At 41.6% G+C, this 17,556-nt stretch overlaps 1 protein-coding gene across 5 annotated transcripts in view; it reads right to left on the bottom strand.

Moving 5' to 3' along the window:
* LRCH1 (leucine rich repeats and calponin homology domain containing 1) overlaps positions 1–17,556 on the bottom strand; it is a 215,359-nt gene that overhangs the window by 83,369 nt on the left and 114,434 nt on the right. The window lies entirely within an intron of this gene.

Raw genomic sequence — 17,556 nt, 5'->3', positions numbered from 1 at the left:
CCAGTGCATAAGGATATAAAAGATACTAAAAGACAAGAGGCAGGAACTTCCTTGGCGGTCCAGGGGTTAAGACTCTGCACCCCCAATACAGGGGGCACAGGTTCAATCCCTGGTTGGCGAACTAAGAGCTCACATTCTGCATACTGCAGTCAAAACAAAAATAAAACAAAAAAATTTAAAATAAATAAGTGAAAAAGAGAAGGGCAGGCAGTTCTGATGCAAGCAGCTTTTCTCAGCACAAGGGACCCTATCAAGCCCCCTGCAGACTTGGCCAGCCCGAAAGCAGATGGACAGCACAGGCTGTACCACCAACAGCAATGGGAAGCTGGTGCCAACTGTTCCCTTCCCAACAGCGTGAGCAGGAGACTCAGCGACCACCAAAGCCCCCAGCTTTTCAGTGCAGTGAAGCACCATCGCATCCATCTTCGTCGTGATGGGGAAGATCATTTTGCTGCAACTCACAAAACCACCGGGCCCATTTCCAACATTTTGATTCCGCTTCCTTTTGTTAAAGCAAGAGCTCTGTGGTTAAATTCTGCTTGGCTATCTGTGAGAGAGCTAATTAAAAAAAAGAAAAAGGAAAGTTGGCCTTTTGGTAAAAGTGAAGCTGGAGCCAAAAGGAGTTCAGTTTCACGGAGGAGCCGGAAAAATGTGAGTACAGGTCTCACCCCTGCTCTGCATGAAAAGGTCTCTACTTAATGCTCTGCATTAAAAAGTCTTTACACTTCCTACCATCAATGCTAGGAGAGAGAAGGAAAATACTGAATAAATGAAACCTATGAATCACCCATAAGTGTATGTCAGCCATCTATTTATCCCCTCCTTCATAAGCAGCTCTTTTCCTGCTATCGAGTTAGGAGACAGATGGTTTTTCGTTTCCCCTTATATCTTGGCTACTCTGCTGAGGAAGCCAACCACCGGACAGTTAAGTATCTACAAATTTGTAGGTCGTGTTATTGCAATCATTTGGGACTTCTGTGTTTATTCACACACACGTGTATGAAGCTTCAGAGGTTGTGGGACCGTGTGTGTATTTATGGACATGCATATATATCTTTGTGTGTGTAAGAGAGGAACAGACAGGCTGGAAACACACCAAAATGTTAATCAGTGATCATTTTATGGGGAGTAGGTACAATGTATTTGGAGAAGGAAATGGCAACCCACCCCAGTGTTCTTGCCTGGAGAATCCCAGGGACGGGGGAGCCTGGTGGGCGGCCCTCTCTGGGGTCGCACAGAGTCAGACACGACTGAAGCAACTTAGCAGCAGCAGCAGCAGCAGCAGCAGGTACAATGCATGGGTTGTATTTTCTTTATTATACTTTGATGTCTTTTTCAAAAATTCCTACAAATTGCTTCTATTATTAAGGAAGAAATCATTATAAAAGGAAACTTCACTAGGATACTGGTTACATGGGTGTTTCTACTTGTGAAAATTCATTAAGATGTCATTTTGATGTATGGCAAAACCAATACAATATTGTAAAGTTAAAAAATAAAATAAAATAAAATAAATTAAAAAGAAAAAAAAAAGATGTACACTTAGATTTGTGCACTTTTCCGTATGTTATATTTCAACTGAATCTTTTACTTCCTCACTCTACCATATGAGGGGGTGGGTAGCTGGTTAGTCAAAGGGTGTCTCTAACTTATGGGCTCAGAAAAAGCAGGGGTTGTCTGGGTGCCCTCCAGCGACCACCCTGACCAGGTGCCCAGTGCCAGGTAACCAGGGTTTAGCAAGAAAACGTACAGCCATATCTTCTCTCCACTGCACAGGCCTACAAAGAAAGCTGTTTCCAGAGAGGGGGACGGCTTTCTCTAGGAGGGTCCAGCAGAGAGGGGAGGAGAGTGAGAGCCTGGGGCTGTATCCTGGCACCAGAAGGACCGGAGAGCTCTTAGCTCCGCCGGCAAGGATAACAGGCTGGACTGGGGTGGTGGGCTCGCACTGACACTCTCTCCTGCTGTCTGGGGGCAGCTGACAAAGGGACCAGGGCTGCCAGCCTGTGATTCTTGCCCTCAGAGCCCTCCTGCTGCCGTCGCACAGCTGTAGGAACCCAGCGGGGTTCCTCTGGCTGGAGGAGGGGGCCTTCCACGCGCCCTGCTGGGAGAGCTTTCTTCAAGCTTTCTTCACACTCCTGGAAAGAACTCAGTTTATTACAAGGCATGCATCCACACTCAGCTGCTTAGTCGTGTCCGGCTCTTTGCTATCCTATGGATTATAGCCCGCCAGGCTCCTGTCCATGGCATTTTCCTGGGCAAGAATCCTGGAGTGGGTTGCCATTTCCTTCTCCAGGGCATCTTCCTGACTCAAGGATCGAACGTACATCTCCTGTGTCTTCTGCATTGCAGGCAGAATCTTGTACCACTGAGCCATCCGGGAAGCCCCTTCTTAAAAGGCAGCAAGTAAATATTTTGGAATGCAATTTGTGGTTTAAAATATTTATTAATATATAATTTCACATAGTGAGGATTGGTAAATTAAAACATAGTAAGCTAATCCTTGCATTTTGGACTCCCCTTTGAAGACAGGATAAGGAGAACAAAGGTAAGTGTTTTTAGAAGTTTTTATGCTCCTATTTTCCACAGAATCAGCAATTACAGTTGGAGATCTTTCCTGTGTTTGTCTGCCTGGAAACTCAGATTTACAGTATTCCCAGTCTCACTACCTCAATGCAGGCATCTAATCAGATTATCAGGCATTGCACTGGGAGAGCATCTATATACCATTTAAGCGATGCGATGAAGGCTCTGCTCCTTCAGACACGGGAGCATTTGAAGTTACATGGGACTATTCCCACTGGCGTTCTTCCAGGGTGGGTAACTAATTGAAAATAAAATTTAGGCTTGGGAGAGCATTTGTGGTTTCTTTGATGGGGATGAATGCTTTTTCTGCTAAAAGCAGCTGATGGAAGAACCTATGTATTTATTTATGCCCTACACATTCCTCTATTTATACTGTCGTTAATCACCTGTAAGCAAATCAAGATGCCAGGACGAGTCATACTACGGCATGCCACAGGCCCGGGGCACATTTCCTCTATTTCATCCATCCATTCCCTCAGACTGTACTCTGTATATTTTATCACAGGATGTCCCTGTATTACTGGTAATTTCCCCAATAGAAAAAGGAAATACACAGGCACACAAAAACCCATTAGCTCTCCAGCAAATATTTATAAAGAAGAGGAGAAACTGCACTCCCTTTAATCCCCTCCCTACTAGAGACCACATCAGCAGCCAGAGCTTTCTAAAAACCACTCATCTGGCAGCAATTTTTCTCAAGCAAATAAGTGCCTCAGGCCACAACCCACCCTCCCGGCCCCCACTTGTCTGCGGCAGCCCTCTGCACTCCGAACAGGCCCTCGGAGGAAAGGGGGTTTAAAAATAAGGCCCTAACAGCATCCGATAAGGTAATGGCCAACATTTATTTTCAAATCCAGCCTGGAGTCACATCTGAAAGCAATATTAAAAAAAAAAAAAGATTTTTTAAACTCACTCATTACAAAAGAGTAAATTAGTGGAGGAAAAGAGAGCCACTTATTCAGAAGTAGAAATTACAGACTCGGCCATGGTGGCCTAGGCCTTGCTGCCATCGCAAAGCAAGGGCTGCCCAGCACCTCCCGTCTCTCTCCCTGTCCGGGCTGGGTGGACCTGGCGTCCGAAATGGAGATGAGGAAGGTGGATGATGGTGTGAGGAGGGGCGGGGGGGGCGGGGGGCGCGGGGCAGGAAGGCGGTGGGCCCTGCGAGTCGGTGACTACTGCTAAGGCTTTGTCGTCATCTTTCTCAGCCAAATGACTTCTTCCCAGACTTAATGATCTGTTTCCCAGTTTCAGGATGAAAAAAGGCAGCTCACCATAATCTGAATGATTTTGATAGCCTAAGTCTGCAAGCTAAATTTCCCTTCAAGTATCACTCCCTTCATTTAATTCCTAAATTAAAGAATTCACAAACCAAGTCACTTCTGTATGGTTTCTTTTAGAGTCTTATTTTAATACATTTTGACTATGGCCTTCCTTATTAATATCAATACGTTCAGACCTAATTTTGGTATTTGACAATATTTATTATTGGTTTACCAGTTATTTTCCTTAGTGTGTGTGATGTTTTAAACATGGCTATATACATGTGATTTTATTATCAGGTAACATATACATTTTTTATTCTACTGGAGTATCTCTTTTTTGTAAGTGAATGGGTTCACTTCAAAATGAAACATGGAATTTTCACTTAACAGAAAATAATTTATAGAAAGATTTCTATAACAGATTCACCTATGCAATTGGTAAAGAGGTCACTAACTGTGGAGAAAACCTGGGTTCAAATCTCATCTCTACTATAATCGTCTCTGTAACTTTAACCTCTCTGGCTTTGTCATCCATAAAACATAGATAATAATACTTACCTAATATGATGTATTAGTTTATGGATATAAAAGTGCTTGGCCCAACACCTAATCTGTACATAAAGGTTAAACCATACGCAACAGCACTAATGTGGCAAAGCAATGGGAGGGATCAAAAAGAACTTAATTAGGTTTTAGCCATGTATTTTATTTCCTGATTGCTAAAATTTCAGCCACTGGTAAAATATGGCTTCTTGTTTATTTTTTAGAAACGTAAGCCAATTAAAGATGACCATTCAAAGGCATGCTGTGGAGAACCAGGCCGGGCTATAAAATTTCATGCCAAAACAAACCAAGTTACTTGTTCTGGTCTGGAGAACCAGGACTAAAACATGTCATCACACAACTGACCTTTTCCCTCCCATCTTCTCTAAGATCCTGCCATTTTTCTGGAAAAACATGAATACTCAGGGATCATCATCTCTATTGACTACTTGGCTTCCAGGGCTTCCCAGGTGGAACTGGTGGTAAAGAATCTACCTGCTAATGCCAGGAGATGCAAGAGCCACGGTTTCGATTCCTGGGTCAGGAAGATCCCCTGGAAAAGGAAATGGCAACCCACTCCAGTATTCTTGCCTGAAAAATTCTATGGACAGAGGAGCTTGGTGGGCTGCAATCCATGGGGTCGCAAAGAGTCGGACACCACTGAACACACACACATTCCAAAAAGGAACAGAAATAATGATGTGAAATCACTAACCATCACAAACCTAGGAAGAAAATGTCACAGATTGCAGTGAAAGGACACAAAGAAAGCAGGGTCGGTTTTATGGTGATAACGCCCCAGGCTCACCAGACATGAGTCTCCGTGAAGGAAAGGAATAAACAAGGATGCAGGAGTTACTGTATAACTGCTTCTCTGAATGCACTGTCTGTGCCTGAACTGCAGTGAAGAACAGCTACTTCACTTGAGCCAAGTAAGCTTCCTCTTGCACAGAATACCTCTCTTAATTTTATGTTCTTTCTGCATACCCTGTTCCCCTTTCATCAAAGGCAGAGTAAATTTTTTTTCTGTTGTGCATATGACACTTGACTGTTAATTGTCTTCATGTCAACACAACAGTGAACAATACCCATAGAGAACGATTTCCTTTTTCCTGCTTGGTTCATTCTGAAAACCCACCACAGCAAAATTTCTCACCCTCACTTCCCCAAGTGACTTAATACTTCCCCTCTTTGCCAGCCCGCCCCCTTCATTCCCACCATCCTCATATGCCTGAGAAAATGACCAACAACAACAAGATCCTGGCTTTAAGTTGCCTGGAGATATCTTGGTCTACTTTAATTTTAAAAATATAAATTCTACAAATATAATTTAATTTTAGGAATATTTTATATGGTATTTTTAGATAGAAATTTGAAACTTTGTATGTGCATAAAATCTGGGAGTCTATATTTACATCTAACTTTGAAAGGAGTTCTGCTACCTACCACTTGAGGATGACAATCATTTGAAAACTTAAAATGCTGCAAAACTAGAAACTCAGAGTCACGGTTTCAAGTGAATCTTAAACCAGTTCTTGAACACTACACCAATCCATTTCACACCCTCCACATAAGGGCCATGCTTTGAGAAGGAAAAAGTGAACTTTAGTTAAAAGAAAAGGAAGAAACAAAAAACGAGCAACTAACGCAGTTCAAAATTCAGGCAAGTTGCTGCACCAGCCATTTCGCTGTGCATTTTTGCTGTGCATACCTGCACCATATTTGGCTTCTGCAACTGAACTGGTTTCCCACAATAACAGCCACCAGTCTCCTTTTGAGTATAAATAAACCCTTGCTTAAAATATTCTGGTTTCTGACACCCCTAATGGTTAGCAGCCACTACCGATGTCTGTAATTAGATTTCAGAGTACAGTTATTGATAAGTTGTCCCTTTCTCAGTTATATTTCCTCTCCTTTTTTCTAAGAGTTCTTCAATTCTAAAACAACAAGGCTCTAAAAACTATTCCTTAAAGTTTCCTCTATAATATTGATCGTGTCCTTCCTTCATTCTAAAATGGAGCTAAATGTTCAAAACCAAGGAAGCTTTGAATTTCAACGAGAACTCTACAACCTGACACTAGCAAGAACATTAATTGGCTGAACACCACCAGAGGCAACAACGCGGATTTGAGGTTTTAAGTATTAAGACTATAGAGGCCATAGCCTCCTGTAAAACACTGTTGCTGGCAAACGGGAAAATGACCCCTAAGTGGCTGGGAAAGATGTATCGGCACTGAAGAAAATTCTCCCACTTTCGAGAACCATCTTCCATGCAGAATGGACACCACCTTTCTGCTCCCAAGAAGGTGCGCCTCATTTACCTGCCTTCTCCTCTCTGCCACTCCACACCAAAACCAGGGAAATACATATATTTTTTTACTTTAGCATTTTTCCCTATTAAAAAAGAAAAGGCTATTGACACTGATTTAAATGAGAACTCCCAGATCAACTTTTACCCAGAGTTAACAAAACATATTCATAATGAAGTTTAAAGTGCTTGAACATCTTTATCATTTGAAGATGTGTGCCTCTCTATTTCCAGGAATTTTTGAATGTTTGATACAGGTAGACATGTAGGAATGTAAGTCTCTGTACACCCTTTTCTTCCCATGTGTCCTTCCAAGGAAGTGAGCCTTCAGAAAGCTTCCCTCATGACAGCCAATAATAATACAGTTTCACTTAACTGTTCTGCTGCTACTGCTAAGTCACTTCAGTCGTTTCCGACTCTGTGTGACCCCCATAGACAGCAGCCCACCAGGCTCCCCCTTCCCTTGGATTCTCCAGGCAAGAACACTGGAGTGGGTTGCCCTCTCCACTACTACTCAACAAATCAGTAACATAGCCTCATTACTAAAAATACTATAAAATCCACTTACTTTACTCAAATACTAGACCTTTACTACTATTTTTCTTAACCCACAATGGAACTCATTAGACAAAACATGCTACAAACTTCATTCAACAATTCAATGGACTTTTCTTACGCGGTTCTTACGGATAAGGCATTGTGCTGGGCAGGACAACTATCATCTTATCTATATTCACAGTAATCCTATAGTAAAAGTATCAAATCCCCTTACTTTTCAGACGGGGGGCTTCCCCTGTGGCTCAGTGGTAAAGAATCTGCCTGCCAACCCAGGAGACAAAGGAGACACGGGTCTGATCCCTGTGTCAGGAAAATCCCCTGAAAGAGAAAATAGCAACCCACTCCAGTATTCTTCCCTACTGCTGCACTGCTAAGTCACTTCAGTCGTGTCCGACTCTGTGCGACCCCATAGACGGCAGCCCACCAGGCTCCACCGTCCCTGGGATTCTCCAGGCAAGAACACTGGAGTGGGTTGCCATTTCCTTCTCCAATGCACAAACGTGAAAAGTGAAAGTGAAGTCACTCAGTCGTGTCTGACTCTTAGCGACCCCATGGACTGCAGCCTACCAGGCTCCTCCATCCATGGGATTTTCCAGGCAAGAGTACTGGAGTCGGGTATTCTTCCCTGGAGAATCCCAAAGACGGAGCCTGGCAGACTACAGTGTATGGGGTCGCAAAGAGTCACACACGACTGAGCAACTGAGCACATGGGCACACACTTTTCAGATACAAAGAGAATTTAAATCACTTGCTTCAAGGTGTCTAACTAATGAGTCACTCTGTGCTAAGAAATGAAATCAGGCGGGCTGGGCTTCAGGTCAAAGTCTGTGGTTTTCCCTCAACACAATATAGTCTCTGCTCATTTTACTTTGGAATAAAAAATAAAGGCAAACCACAGCAAAAGAGGCACAGATGTAAAGAAGAGACTTTTGGACTCTGTGGGAGAAGGCGAGGGTGGGATGATTTGAGAGAATAGCATTGAAACATGCATATTATCATATGTGAAACAGATCACCAGTCCAGGTTCAATGCATGGGACAGGGCACTCAGGGCTGGTGCACTGGGATGACCCAGAGGGATGGGATGGGGAGGGAGGTGGGAGGGGGGTTCAGGATGGGGGACACATGTACATCCATGGCTGATTCATGTCAATGTATGGCAAAAACCACTACAACACTGTAAAGAAATTAGCCTCCAGTTAAAATAAATTAATTAAAAAATAATAAAGGCAAACCAAGAAAGCAGTAGGAAAAGGCCTCTGAATTTTAAGCAAGATGGAGTGAGGTGCTAGGCTGGCGATTCAATAACTGGTTTTATATAAAAAGCAATGGAGCAAAGGGTCAAAGATTGTCTCTGAGATTCCAAGCTGGTGGGTGGGGGACTGGAGAAAAGCTGTAGGAGCATGGCCAGGAACCAGGTTCCAAATACACTGATTTGGGAAAGAAAAGAATAGGCTCAGTTTAACACATGTTGAATTTTGAGAGATGTCAAAAGACATCTAAGAAAAACTGGATTTTAGTCAACTGGGAAAATGAGGACTAGTGTTAAAATAAGTCAAAGTGACACAGAATGTACTGGACACACACACATAAGGCATGAGGTCTGAGAGACAAGATTCAGGGACCAAAGATGGAGTTTTGGGGAATCCTAGCATTTAGGTGCAGGAAGAGAAAGAACATCCAGACACAGGAATAGAGAAGAGATAGAAAGGAGGAGAAGAGTGGGCAGGAAAGCATGTGACCAAACCAAGGAAAGAAGATGCTATGGTGTCCAATGTTGAAAGGAATCCGGTTAGTTTCACACCTACTGAGTGCTGTGCTGCCTGAGTGCACTGATAAAATGTGAAATGTAAAGGAATCTTGAAGCGCAGCTCCTACCAAGACAGGCCACATCCTCCTGAGCTGTGATCCCCTACCTCCGACTTGAACGTGGATCAGGGATTTTAAGTGTTGGAGCAACCAATATTTCTTACTGCGTATAAAAATTCAGTGACTCTTAAAAATTTTACTGGACTATAGCGGCTTTACAGTGTTGTGTTAGTTTCTGCTGTACAGCAAAGTGAGTCAGCTATATGGATACATATATCCAGGCTTCCCAAGTGGCTCAGTGGGTAAAGAATCCGCCCACAGTACAGGAGACGTGGGTTCAACCCCTGGTCAGGAAGGCCCCCTGGAGGAGGGCATGGCAATCCACTCCAGTGTTCTTGCCTGGAGAATCCCCATGGACAGAGGAGCCTGGCAGGCTGCAGTCATGGGGTTGCAAAGAGTCAGACGCAACTGAAGCGACTGAGCATGAGCACAAGGAATAAAGAAAGCGAGACATCCTGTATAGGTCTTATCCTGTAAGGGGGAATGAAGGATTCCAGACTGGTGGTGATAACTCTTGAAACAAGTGTCTGCAGATTTGGGCACCGCTGTCAGATGCTCAAAGGCTGCCTCTGCCAAGGCCCTAGGCTGTTCTCTCCTGATCCTGAGGTCACAGGGTCTCTTACTGAGACTAACGCACCACAGGTATCAGTTTTCTCAAACTCCCTGAAGATCACCCATTTACATGACTGGCCACACAAAAGTGAAAGCAATGTGCTGCCTTCAAAACATTCCCACTATCTCTTTGGTCTTCCTCACCTACTACCTGCAAATGGCCTCTCACAGTCTAGAATACAGGATGTGAAAGAAGAAGTTTCCCAATCCCTACTGAACATCTCTTTATTTTTTTTCTTCTACCTATGAGTGCATGCATGCTCAGTCACTACAGTTGTGGCCTACTCTTTGCAACCTTCTGGACTACCAGGCTCCTTCGTACATGGGATTCTCCAGGCAAGAAAACTAGAGTGGTAATATAAATGCTTCAATGTTACTCTCTCAAATCATCCCACCCCCACCTTTTCCTACAGAGTCCAAAAGTCTGTTCTTTACATCTGTGTCTCTTCTGCTGTCTTGCGTATAGGGTCGTCATTCAGTTCAGTTCAGTTGCTCAGTTGTGTCCGACTCTTTGTGACCCCATGAATGCAGCACGCCAGGCCTCCCTGTCCGTCACCAACTCCTGAAATTTACTCAAATTCATGTCCATCAAGTCAGTGATGCCATCCAGCCATCTCATCCTCTGTCATCCCCTTCTCCTCCTGCCCCCAATCCCTCCCAGCATCAGAGTCTTTTCTAATGAGTCAGCTCTTCCCATGAAGTGGCCAAAGTATTGGAATTTCAGCTTCAGCATCAGTCCTTCCAATGAACACCCAGGGCTCATCTCCTTTAGGATGGACTGGTTGGATCTACTTGCAGTCCAAGGGACTCTGAAGAGTCTTCTCCAACACCACAGTTCAAAAGCATCAATTCTTTGGCACTTAGCCTTCTTCAGAGTCCAACTCTCACATCCATACATGACCACTGGAAAAACCATAGCCTTGACTAGATGAACCTTTGTTGGCAAAGTAATGTCTCTGACCATCTTTCAAAAACCACCACAATATTGCAAGGTAATTAGCCTCCAATTAAAATAAATAAATTAATAATAATAAAAAAGAATACTGGAGTGAGTTGTTATTTCCTCCTCCAGGTGATCTTCCCGATCCAGGGATTGAACCTGCATCTCCTGTGTCTCCTGCATGGCAGGCAGATTGCTTACTGCTGAGCCACCAGGAAAGCCCCTCTTCTACCTACAGTCCTGTTCAAATAGTTCACAGAGTGACACAGTTCTTGCACATGGCAATATAAATTACTTGGCGTATCAGAAAAAACTGTAAGTAATTTTGATACAGACATAAACTACGTGGGGGGTCTTGTCTAGCACATCCTTCCAGATGACCTCTGTCTTTCACTGACTTCAAGTTATTTTAGAACTCTGCAGAAATGATCATAGTGCAAATCATTTGCTCATAGAAATATAGACGAATCATGATGAGTGCAGAGGAGCTGCAACTGACTTCTGCCCTCCGGATACTGCCCAGCTTCGGAACTACTTGTCAATTCATGTCATCAAGTCCACTAGAGTTTGTGTGTATGTGTGTGTGCACACACTGAATTTTCCTTTAAACAAAATATAACGTTCAATCAGTTCTCCATCAATTACTGGGTTAAATAGAATCTTTCACAGATGTACATTTTACATTTGTATGAGAGTTATGATTTTATCTTTTTTTTAAAGAATTATCTTTAACAGGTGATTAGTGTTAACGAGAAGAAGTCTGGTGGTGTTTCACCAATAAAATCTCAGTACAGACAATTCAATTTAAAGACACAGCTGCTACAGACTTTTGGTCAAGGTGATTCTTTTCCTCATTATGTAATACAGAGCTCTCAGAAACTGAAAATATCCCCCCACCCCACTCCAGAGAAAGTTCAGTCTTACTAAGGAGCTCAGGAGAAGGAAACAAGCTTAAACCTGACTACTAGTGAGTGATGCACTTTTCACTCTTTGCACTTTTCAGTACTTGTTTGTTTCTCAAAATGAATTGCCTATTTTAATTAATCATTAATAATAAATACATACATATTTAAAATGTGCTAAATAAAGAATAAATCAGCCTGGGTGGCAGCTCTGTGAACACACTGTATGCTATAGTGTTTCCCAGGGCCTTTCTCTTCTCCACTCACATTTCATCTTATCTTTCAACATATCCAGTCCATACAGATTCTTTGGCCTCTGAACAAGACATCATTAAGGCATATGCTTTTTAACCTCATTCTCTTTGAGGCATGAGGTCAGTTCCTAAAGGGTTCTCTAGGTGATACAGCATTCTGCCAAATCAGTGTTTAGAAACAGATGTTCTGAACAGCACTTTCTAGGAGATGCTCATACACAGACCTCACCAAAGAAGGGGGCTTCCCTACAGCTCAGTGCAGGAGACCTGGGCTCGATCTCTGTCGGGAAGATCCCTTGAAGAAGGAAATGGCAAACTACTTCAGTCTTCTTACCTGGGAAATCCCATGGACAGAGGAGCCTGGTGGGCTGCAGTCCATGGGGTTGCAAAGAATCGGGCACAACTGAGTGACTAACACTCATCTTCACCAGAGAAAGGAGAAGAGTTCTGATAGTACGATACATGGACTTTTCTTAAGTAGGCGTACCTATTACCATCCAACAGAAGATTTTCCATAGAATGTATTTTTAGGAAATGCTGGTGGCTGAGTGGTAAAGAATCCACCTGCCAATGCAAGAGACGTGGATTCGATCCCTGGGTCTGAAAGATCTCCTGGAGTAGGAAGTTGCAGCCCATTCCAGTTTTCTTGCCTAGAAACTCCCAAGGACAGAAGACAGTGGCCAACTACAGTCCATGGGGTTGCAATGAGTCTGACACAACTCAGCGACTAAATAACAATCTTCTACTTACACCCTGATGGAGCTAATGGCATTCACTGTGGTTGGAACTAAGTAACTTCTTTTCTCCTAGGGAATTTGGCAAGCAGATTTTCTCTGGTTCTCTTATTCTCTTTTTATGAACAGAAGGACTACTCACTCAGTAGAATGGATCAATTTTCTTATATCATTTTCCCATCCCTTTCTGCGAAGGTTTGCCAGTTGCCAAATGGAGTTTCAGAAAAACACTGCCTGATTCCAGGAGGATAAGGTAGATAAACTGAGATTAAAAGATAACACAGTTCCACACAATCCAACTCTCAAAATGACCCAAAGCTTCTAGCTATTTGGATCTCACCATTCAGAGAATAAGCATAAGAAAAAAAGCAAGGGAGTTCCAGAAAAACATTTATTTCTGCTTTATTGACTAGGCCAAAGCCTTTGACTGTGTGGATCACAATAAACTGTGGAAAATTCTGAAAGAGATGGGAATACCAGACCACCTGACCTGCCTCTTGAGAAACCTATATGCATGTCAGGAAGCAACAGTTAGAACTGGACATGGAACAACAGACTGGTTCCAAATAGGAAAAGGAGTATGTCAAGGCTGTATATTGTCACCCTGCTTATTGAACTTATATGCAGAGTACATCATGAGAAACGCTGGGCTGGAAGAAGCACAAGCTGGAATCAAGATTGCCGGGAGAAATATCAATAACCTCAGATAGGCAGATGACACCACCCTTATGGCAGAAAGTGAAGAGGAACTAAAAAGCCTCTTGATGAAAGTGAAAGAGGAGAGTGAAAAAGTTGGCTTAAAGCTCAACATTCAGAAAACGAAGATCATGGCATCTGGTCCCATCACTTCATGGGAAATAGATGGGGAAACAGTGGAAACAGTGTCAGACTTTATTTTTTGAGCTCCAAAATCACTGCAGATGGTGACTGCAGCCATGAAATGAAAAGACGCTTACTCCTTGGAAGGAAAGTTATGACCAACCTAGATAGCATATTCAAAAGCAGAGACATTACTTTGCCAACAAAGGTTCATCTAGTCAAGGCTATGGTTTTTCCTGTGGTCATGTATGGATGTGAGAGTTGGACTGTGAAGAAGGCTGAGCGCCAAAGAATTGATGCTTTTGAACTGTGGTGTTGGAGAAGACTCTTGAGAGTCCCTTGGACTGCAAGGAGATCCAACCAGTCCATCCTAAAGGAGACCAGTACTGGGTGCTCATTGGAAGGACTGATGCTGAGGCTGAAACTCCAGTACTTTGGCCACCTCATGGGAAGAGTTGACTCATTGGAAAAGACTCTGATGCTGGGAGGGATTGGGGGCAGGAGAAGAAGGGGACGACAGAGGATGAGATGACTGGATGGCATCACTGACTCGATGCACAAGAGTTTGGGTGAACTCCAGGAGTTGGTGATGGACAGGGAGGCCTGGAATGCTACGATTCATGGGCTAGCAAAGAGTCGGACACGACTGAGCAACTGAACTGAATTCAGAGGGATCATCTCATGGCATCTGTTCTGACAGTCCATCTGTTCCAGAGAGTATAAACGTATTCCAAGAAATGACAGAGGACGAAATACAAAGCCTTACAGAATAAACTGCCCTCTTCATAATGAGTCCTCCTGAACCCTAAGCACCCAATCCCTCAACTCTTTGTAGATAAAGAACTACAGAATACATATTTTTCTTGACTTTATTTCTCATCCCTGAAAAAAATGTCATTTGAGACTATTACATACGCTGAAACTCTTGGCTACATTATTTTATCAACATTTCTCCTTCCTAAGTTCTCACAGCACAAGCATTCTGTTCAGAAATAGGATAATATTTTTAACACCATATTCTGCAATGTTTTAGCCACTATAGCATACATTTTATTACTTTTGAACACAAAGTGATGCATTTAGACCTGGATTGGGAAGCTGAGGAAACCAATACTGTGTCTCTTTTTCTCAAAAACAACTCTTAACAAAAATTTTATTTATCCAGTTACTGTAATTGTTACTGCAAGCAAGTAAGAACGCAAAGAGAACCAAAGTGAAACCCTGGGTTGGCCACTAGACCTCCAAACTGCAGTCAAAACCTACTTCCTTAAAGCCCTAATTTCAGGGAAGAAAGTATGGAGGATGCCGAAAAGATTAAAAAAAAAGGGGGGGGGGAGGACAGAGTTCAACAAAGACAAGATTGAAGATTAGGAAGTCAAATTGTCACAAACTTCAATATAAAGCCAAAAGGAACAAGACTAGTTCTCATCAAGTTTTATAATTAAAAAAAAAAAAAAACTCAAAGAAATTCAGTACCATAGAGTCCTCCACAAATGAATGAGTTTTGTTCCAAAAGTGCATTCCTGAGTCTAATTTGTTCCTAAGACCAATAAAGTTAGCCTGGGTACCCAGCTAACACAATTGGCTATATGGTACTGCATTGTAATAGGCTTGCAGTACCTTTCACATAAATAATACATAAAAAACAAACACAAAAAAGAAAACATTTTTAATCTTACAGTACAGTACCTTGAAAATAAAGGAGTACAGTACAACAGCTGGCATACGGGGGCTGGCATCGAGTAAGCAGGAAGGAGGAGCTACAAACTTGAGGAGGGGAGGAGGCGGGAGATGCTAGTACCGTACTCTATACAACACTGAACAGTACACAAAATTGCAACCATCTGTAGAGGATGCACGCACGTGACAATGTACCCCAGACACACAACCGATTTACGTGACTGAACATGCGAACACAAGTTCATACGCTTGAAAGTTTGTAACTTGAAGTTTTGCACTTAGGGAGCTTACTGTATCGATTTGTTTTTAGGCAACCAACAAAGTACACCACTGGAAGCAGAAGACAGTGCATCAGGTTTCACTAATGAGTCAAAATGCACAGTTCTTATGCCATGCATCTCAATCACTAAGACTCTTTTCCATTACGGAACCTCATGGTGCTACCATTTTTCCTGCTTTCACAGTATTACTGCACTTTCACTCTTGATATGTTAAAGGCATATTCATGCTTAAAAAATATTACCCAAATATAAAGAAATGAGAACTAACAAAGAGACTAAAAATGTGAGAGAATGAGAGGTCTAACATATAACCAACAGGGAGTACACTAAAAAAATAGAAGTAACAGAGAAATAGAGGAAGGTGCAGTATTTAAAAAGGTAATAACTATTTTTTGTTTTTAGAATTGATGAAAGACATGAATCTTTAGACTTAGGAAGCAAAATTAAGTGTACAGTCAGATAAATCAAAATAATATCTCTGTGCATATCATAGCATAAAGTGCAGAAACACCAAAGACAAAGATATGAGAAGAAATCAAAGGAAAAAATATAGAAGATTTTCTACAAACTTAAAACATAGTAAAACAGAGGCCAGAAAATCTAATATCTTTGAAACACAATAGAAAACAGCTGTCAACTTAAAACTTTATATTAGTACAAATGAAAATTTTGTACAAATAGTTGAATCTTAAAAATGAGTAAAGAAAGCCATTTCAGAAGAAGACTGCACTTATATCCTCTCAGTGAATGCACTACTGAAGAATGCACGTTATAAGAGGAAACCCCTAAATAAATGAGATGCAAAAGCAACAGGAAGTTACACTTAGTGGGTTTACTAGAATCCAGTCCATAGCACTTAGCATACATTCCTTCCAAGTTCATGTGGAATATTTACAAAATTAACTATGCGTGGGCTATAGAGCAAATACCAACCAACCTAAAGAAACAATGTCAAACAAAACATCCTCCAAATGTAATGCAATTAAAAATCAATTTTAAAAGCCAACTATTAAAATCTGCTCTATAGAAAACTCATGGGTCAAAAATGAAACACGGGAAATCAGAAATGATTTAGGAGTGATTTTTTTAAATACTATATATCAAAACTTCTGGGAATCACCAAAACTTTAGTGCTAAAACATTAAAAACAGAGAAACCCATGGCCTTAAATGCTCCTATAAGAAAAGAACAATAACTGGAAACTCCATAAATTAAAAGACTAAAGCTATTAGAAAGTAGACCAAAGGAAATATGACAGTATCAGAAATTCATGGAAAAGAAAATATCAAAAGAGTTGGTCATTGAAATTTTAAAACATACACAAAAAACAAACTTCTGAAAATAATAAATAAAGGGAAAAAGAAAGGCACAAATTTATAGGCATTAAAAAACTTTAAAGCATGGATATAGTAGCATGAATATTTTTAATTCCCTTATTTAAATATTTAGGTTGGCCTACTGGAAAATTCTCTATGTTTTAATTCATAAACTATGTTTACAATTCTGAAATGGTCCAAAGGGCATGGACTGCAGCAGAGCACAGTATCAAACAAGATGGCAATGGGGGAAGTGCTGAGCAAATAGTAAAGGCCACAGAAATAAGCTTCCCTAATTCCCACGATTCTTATTTACGAAATAATGTGTTTTAGGGATGCATCACTTTCCTATTTCCCATCTCAAGTAAAGAGCTATTGAAGGGCTCAAATATGACAGTGTAACAGCTCATATTTAGCTATTAAGAATTGATGAGGTAGAGGTGATGATGACAATGGTGAAAGTTTTTCCAGACTTCCACACCTCCTTTCACATGTTTACGTTCTGTTTTTCTTCCTTTTCCTCTCTTCATCTACGACACTTGTTTTAAGACTTGGAAAACTGTAACATTCTTGGAGGAACTATAAGCTTGTTGTTGATGAAATGGCAATGTTTCAAAGAGCTTTGGTCCATCCAATGAGAAATAGAAATGTAATTTGCAGCGTGTTCATTTGGGGCTTGCAGGAAAAACGTTGAGAATGAACATAAACAGGAAAATTTATACAGTACATTGGGAGAGAGTGTTCATCCTATTTTCAGAAAGCAAATCTGCAGCACAAAGATCTTAGAGGTTTTATTAAGATCAGAAGCAGAACTGAAAACAAACCCAACAAATTCTGACAGCAGTCTAGCTGTCATAAGCCATAATGCCCCTTTTGTGTTCCTCTGGTTTTTTTTT

Source organism: Bos indicus x Bos taurus, chromosome 12, assembly GCF_003369695.1.
Source record: "Bos indicus x Bos taurus breed Angus x Brahman F1 hybrid chromosome 12, Bos_hybrid_MaternalHap_v2.0, whole genome shotgun sequence".
In the NCBI taxonomy this organism is placed as follows: domain Eukaryota; kingdom Metazoa; phylum Chordata; class Mammalia; order Artiodactyla; family Bovidae; genus Bos; species Bos indicus x Bos taurus.
Note: the sequence above shows the minus strand (reverse complement) of the source record. Positions and strands in the feature narration are given on the sequence as shown.